Source organism: Ornithodoros turicata, chromosome 9 (assembly GCF_037126465.1).
Source record: "Ornithodoros turicata isolate Travis chromosome 9, ASM3712646v1, whole genome shotgun sequence".
NCBI classification, from domain to species: Eukaryota; Metazoa; Arthropoda; class Arachnida; order Ixodida; family Argasidae; genus Ornithodoros; species Ornithodoros turicata.
The window spans coordinates 26,732,095-26,738,302 of record NC_088209.1 but is presented as its reverse complement, the minus strand read 5'-3'; positions in this window follow the sequence as shown (position 1 = coordinate 26,738,302).

The following is a 6,208-nucleotide window of genomic DNA, read 5'->3' as shown; positions in this document are numbered from 1 at the left end:
GATAAGTCAGTATATGTAGGAATGTGCGTACGTGAAAATGCAAGAGAGGAGCGAGAAAGTGCCTTGAAGCGGTTCGAGAGCACAATATACGACACGAGACCTGCTACAACAGACCCCTTACAGAGCGCAGTATGAGATGCTCCGACAGACAGCACTGACGCTAACGAAAGTCGGGCTCCCAATAAACGCAAAAGGGTGCGGAGAGACCTCTGGCGGAGTTGGTCAAAATGAAGGCAGATGAGCAAAAAGTGTTCAGCTGTTTCATCCGGGCCACAGTGGGAAAAAGCAGGGGACAGAGAGCGACCAGCACGTTGAAAGTACAAATTTAGCTCGCGTCACCCGCCGTCCACGATATAGCTCAGTCGGTAACGTGTTGGCTTGCTGAGCTCAAGATCGTGGGTTCGATCCCGACCTAGGACGGTAGCTCTGTGGGGGAGCTAAGCATTGTTTTTAGCACCATGCTTCGGAGATTTCCAGCGCACGTCACGTCAAAAAAAAACCCAGGTGGTCGAAATTATCCGCAGTCCTACCCATGACGCACATGTAGCGTGTCGCCACACTAGGCAGATAAACCGTGCGTGTAACTATAGTGTAACGTCACAGAATCATTACCATTATTTCACGTCACCCAGACTTCTGTCCGCCTGGAACTCTGCAGAACTCTGCTGAGTTTAGGGTTCCACAAAAAGGAAAGATGTTCATAGGGTGGTTGTGGAAGGACAGCTCGAGACAGGCTTTTGAGTCGTCTACACCTGTCAACAGAAGAACGACAAAGAACTGGAAGCAGAGGGAATCTCTCCACAGCGACATTTTAGCGAGGGTGTCAGACGTTTCGATAAAAGTGAGTCCACGATGGCCAGGAATCCACGTGATGATGACATCGCGAATGTGGTGCGGGGCAAGATTTACCAAAATGGACAACAATGACTCTGAGGGCGGCAGCAAACCCCCCAAAGCTGAAATGACGGATAGGGAGTCCGAGAGCAAGAGAATCCTTTCGAAGGCGGGAATAACCCTCCTGAGGCCAAGGGCCACAGCTAAAAACTCGCTGTAAAGTGGAGGCCTCCCCTTTACAGCGAGCCGAACCGGAAACCGAAAACCAGCCAGCTCCAGCGCGCTCCTCAGAGACCAACGCGTCAGTTCTGCTTCTTCTTCTACTTCTTCTTCTTCAACTTCTAACTGCTGTGGCGCACAGCCAAAGTCAATAGGCCACGGGTCAATGTGTCAGCAGAAGGGAGGATGAGGGGTTAGCGTGCTGGCCATGTCACGTCGAGACTGGGAGGTGCCCGGGTTCTAATCCCGGTGCCGGCTGTGCTGTTTGGGTTTTTTTCCTGCGTTTTCCTCCGACGCTTTCAGACATATGTCGGCACAGTTCCCTTAGAAGTCGGCTCAGGACGCGCATTCCCCCAGGTAGTCAGTCGTGACGTTGCCCACCTCTGTGAGGCAGACAACGGCGAGCCCTTTCACCAGCACCACCACCACCGGAGGATGAGGGTCGAGATTAAAGCGATGTGATGACGCGTCAGTTGCAACTTTTCCCTTTGCAACTGCTCTTTGCTCGGTTCCGTGTTCTTCTTTGTCCAATCAAAAGATGGCCGTGACAGCAAGGCAAGGTAAGAATGTGGGCTGGTTGGTTGTTCATTTCTTAAAATCTCGAAAACTCCAATGCGAGGGAACCGAAAAGGACAGCTGTGCACAGCCGCCCAAGCAGCGGAATATATTGGCCGAATATTGGCTGGATACCGGCAATACCGGTCTAATACTGGACCAATATTGGACCATTATTGCAAATGGCCAGCCAATATTGGGCCAAGGTGTTGTGCTGTTTGGACAATGATGTGTTCGTCTCGTCTTTTGTCATTGCGTTCCTTTGCATTGGAGGAGTGCAGCGATTTTAAAGTGACAGTCCGGTCGAAAGCAATGGTCTGGGAAACACCGTCTTACGATTTCTAATACTCCTCACAACCACCGTGCAAAATATTTTAGAAGAAATCGTACCGCGCGATTCATAATCGATTTTTTTCTATGCCGCAGTTGGTCCTGAGTAAAGGCCGCAACGAGCTCTCGCGTGACGTGCATAACAGCAATGCCGCACGTGACTCGCGCATGCTTGTTTGCGTGATAGTTGGTTGTTGCGTGCTAGCATTTGCCCATCATGATGATTTTGAGTAGCAATCACACGTTATGGCGAGTAAAATGTAGCGTCAATGCAGGCAGGTATGACGACGCAGCCTACGGTTTAGTCCCAGCAACGGCGCAGTCCTGCGCCCCACTGTGTCCATTGGGGACGTCATGCTCACGTGACAGCAGACGTACATAGAAGATCCTCGGGGCAAGGAGTATACGAGGGAGAAAAACGAAACCAGATGTCTTCAGAGGAGTAGTTTTTATTGGGTGTCACGAAAACCACGCCATTTTGTGAGCGGAAGCTTTCCACATAGCGTGTAAGCCTCCGTGACAGCTGAACCTGAGACGACATTCCCAACGAGTACAACCAGTACAACCAAACACAGGAAGAGAACAGTGGTCGTGGACCTACGTTTTTGCTTAAACCACCACTGCGGACTCTAGAATAATACTTATTGATCCTATTGTTGATCAACTCGAACGCGAAGTATTCTATAAACGGCGTCAGTTAACGTTACGCGTTTCCACGAATTTTCGAAGGAATTCCGCAAAACCTCATAGTTTCTGATTCTCCCGTTCTGATTCCGATTCCCGTGATGCCCGCTATGAATACTTTTCCTGTTTTCCTGAATGCTATGAACAAGATTGGACGGATCTCCCGGACGGACGATTCTCCCCGAACAACATGCCGCAATACCGTCAGGAAGATCGCTCGGCAAAGGCATGCCATCAACCATGAAGCACTCCGTTTAAGCGCCGCGAGTGCCCCCCGTACCACCGTACCCTTGAATTTTGTTCTGAAACCTTGGTATAGAATCTAGAGTCTACCTATACCACCCATACTGCGCCATCTAGTGAAGACTGAGATAATCCTCCCCGGCGCCTCAAGGTCATACGCATGCACATAGGCCATGGTGAAAAATGTGCATTGCGTACGACGCAGCTGCTCGCAGCGCGTGAATCAGCGCGTCAGAGCAGATTTAATACGCAGCAGTCAGTTCATTGGCGTCCATATCAACCAATTGCAGGACAACGAGCAAATAATTTATGTGTGATCCCTAGATTTTTGAACATATGGCTTCTTAAAGGGACACCAAACAGGTAGACGAACATTCTCCAATGATTATGCTCAATGAAAGAACGTAGCTCACGATGTCCTAATATGAACTTCTTTTGAAGTCCTTTTGCGCTTCACCGCGACCAGCCGCGACAAAATTATGTGAACCGAAACGAATTAATTACTGCAACAAATGTCCAGCTTCGGTGGCATATTTTTCTCTAAGAGGCGTCCTCTGAAGTACCCAAAAGGGGTAATAATCATTTTAATGCCGACAGCGCCTTGCTTTAGAAGTTGTTTTTTCACGAAAGCCGTTTGAATTTTTCTCTAAGTAATGAGCGCCTCCCACTCATTCACACGGTGCGCAGCTTGTAGGCGGTAAGTTCTTCTATTGGTGCACCCGTTCGCGTATTATTTAACCCGGGGATTTAACTGAAACACCCGGTATAGTCAAACGCAGGGAATCAACGTGAAATTGTTGTATATGCTCCTGGCCAACCGTCATCCCGACTGACATTCTCTCCCATGATTTGTTGAAGACGGGAGGCGTACGCCTTTTTGTGACACTTACGCGTAAATGTTAATTGTCACAAAAAGGCTACACTCTAAAAACTGAACTTCACCGCATAGCACGCTGTGCGCCAACCGTTGCCACGAATGACAGGCTTATCGCCTCTCATTCGAGGAGAGAGAGGGAGACGTACGTCTTTTTGTGTCAATTATCATATATTCAAATTGGCGTACAAAAAGGCGTACGCCTCCCTCTCTCCTCGAATCAACAAGCATAGCAACAAGTTTGATACGCAGAAATCAGGGCTGGGCACGATACTTAAAAAAGTATCTTCGATACCGATACTCGATACCCTCAAAAGTTGTATTTCCGATACCGATACAAGATACAGGACCGAAATTAATTTTCGGTACAGATACTCGATACTGTATCGTCGATACTTCGATACATCACTGAAATCCCGAATATAATAAAGCTGGTGTTATGATTAGCGATTTTCACATCACTGAAATCCCAATATAATAAACCTGGTAATATGATTAGGAAGCAAAAAAAAATTATCCGTTATTTCTGGAAACTTTAGTGTATTTTTATACTGCACTTCCTGAAAGGGCTTAAACGTATCCGACCGCACGGATTGAATGAAGCTGCACTGTCCTAGCAGCTAGCCTTGTTAGAACTTTAGATTGGACTGAAGCCATGGGTACGTTGAAACGATCGCTTCCATAAGCAGCCTAGCAAAAAAAACAATTCTTTAAGATAATGTTCATCACGGCCTGTGAGCGCTTGACTGTACAGTTGGCACACCGGAGTTCGTCAGCCATAGCTGATACTTTATTTTCTTAGATGGCCGTTGTGAATTCTGAGCTGTAGAACGGGTTACAGTGCTCAAGACAAGCCGGCGGCTATTCTTTCGGCGTGACAGACGTGGAATCCACACTTCAAGTTAAGTGGACGTGCTCTTGCGCACTGAGCAGGGGGACATAGGGCAGCGCAGTTCCAGAAGCCGTGAGGTTGGTCCTCTGTAAGGCCGCTATGGATGACGCCGAGCGTTTTCGGCGCGACCACCGTAGAAAGAGACGGAAGATATTTTTCTGGAACCAACTGGAAGCCGCGCGCGCTCGCGTCCCAGAGCACGGCCCAAGGCCTCCTCTCCCGGCGACCTTAACGATGGAGCGCGCGCGCGGACGTAAGCTTCGAGCGAATTTATGGTCGACATGCCTACGCCTACGCCGCTGCGGCCTTGGCTTGTACTACCGCCTGAGCGAGTGCTGCCGACCATGAGTTGTACCAGCGACATGGCCGAGCGGGTTAAGGCGTCCGCTCGTTGGTGGTAGCCAAGGTCGTGCTGAAGACTGGGAGGTGGTGGGTGCGAATCCTACCGCCGGCTGTGCTGTCTGAGGTTTTCCCTGGCTTTTCCGAAGACTTTCCAGACGAATGTCGGCACAGTTCCCCCTGAAGTCGGCCCAGGACCACATACAACCCCCCCGTCCCCCACTCCTTCCTGCTGTCCTCACTCCGTCTGTCCACGTCTGTACGCCGCTCATGGCCACAGTTGCTTCGCGGCGCTAACACGAAATCTAAAAAAAAAATATTGTCCAGATTTGATCTTTATTTCAAGCTACTGATTAGATAGCATACATTAACGAATCGGCAACTTATCTCAGCTTTTTGCGTTCCTTCTCTTTAACGCTTCTCTTCACTTGCATACCTTCTGTTTGCGAGGAACACTGTCAGTCGACTATTCCGTAGAAGATCTGCCGCAAGAACATCATCTGGTGTTACCAGCAAGGATGTTATCTGAGTTATAACTACAGGTACCCTGTTGGAGAAAATGCGATATACGTAGACACTTCCAAAAATGTACTTTTTCCAGGTTGACTAAGCGAGTTCCATTGCCATTGCCCAGATTTGATCTTCATTTCAAGATACTGATCAGATAGCATACATTAACGGATCTGCAACTCCTTCACTGCAACACTTCTCTTCACTTCTGTCGTGCGGGTTCTAGGATCTGCGCTGACAGATCCCCCCCCTAACCTAAATACCCGCTCCAACGCGGCACTGCTTAGCAACCCAGTATCATATTCGAGAAATACGACCTTCAGCACTGTAGGGTGCGCCGTCTGATCTTGTCATGTAGTCCGTCAAGTAACAGTCCAACTACGCCACTATATCGCGTGGAATTGCCGATACTGTGGTCAGTGTTCCGCTACAGTTTCAAAATCAACTGGAACAGATGAGACTGTCCCTGTGACAACCGCGGTTACCAGCAGTTCCACTAAATAGCACTACACTTTACGCAGTGCACTACATATGCATTTGCCGAGTTGTTAGCCTTGAATTGTGAGTGAAACCATGCTGACTGACATGTCTATTACATGTCCGACTTAGCGGCACACAAAAAACACCAGACTCACTTTCTTTGTTCAGCAAGTTCACATTTTTGTTCAGCAAGTACTATACCCCGGAGCACAGGCGATTCTCCCCGAACAACATGCCGGAATACCGTC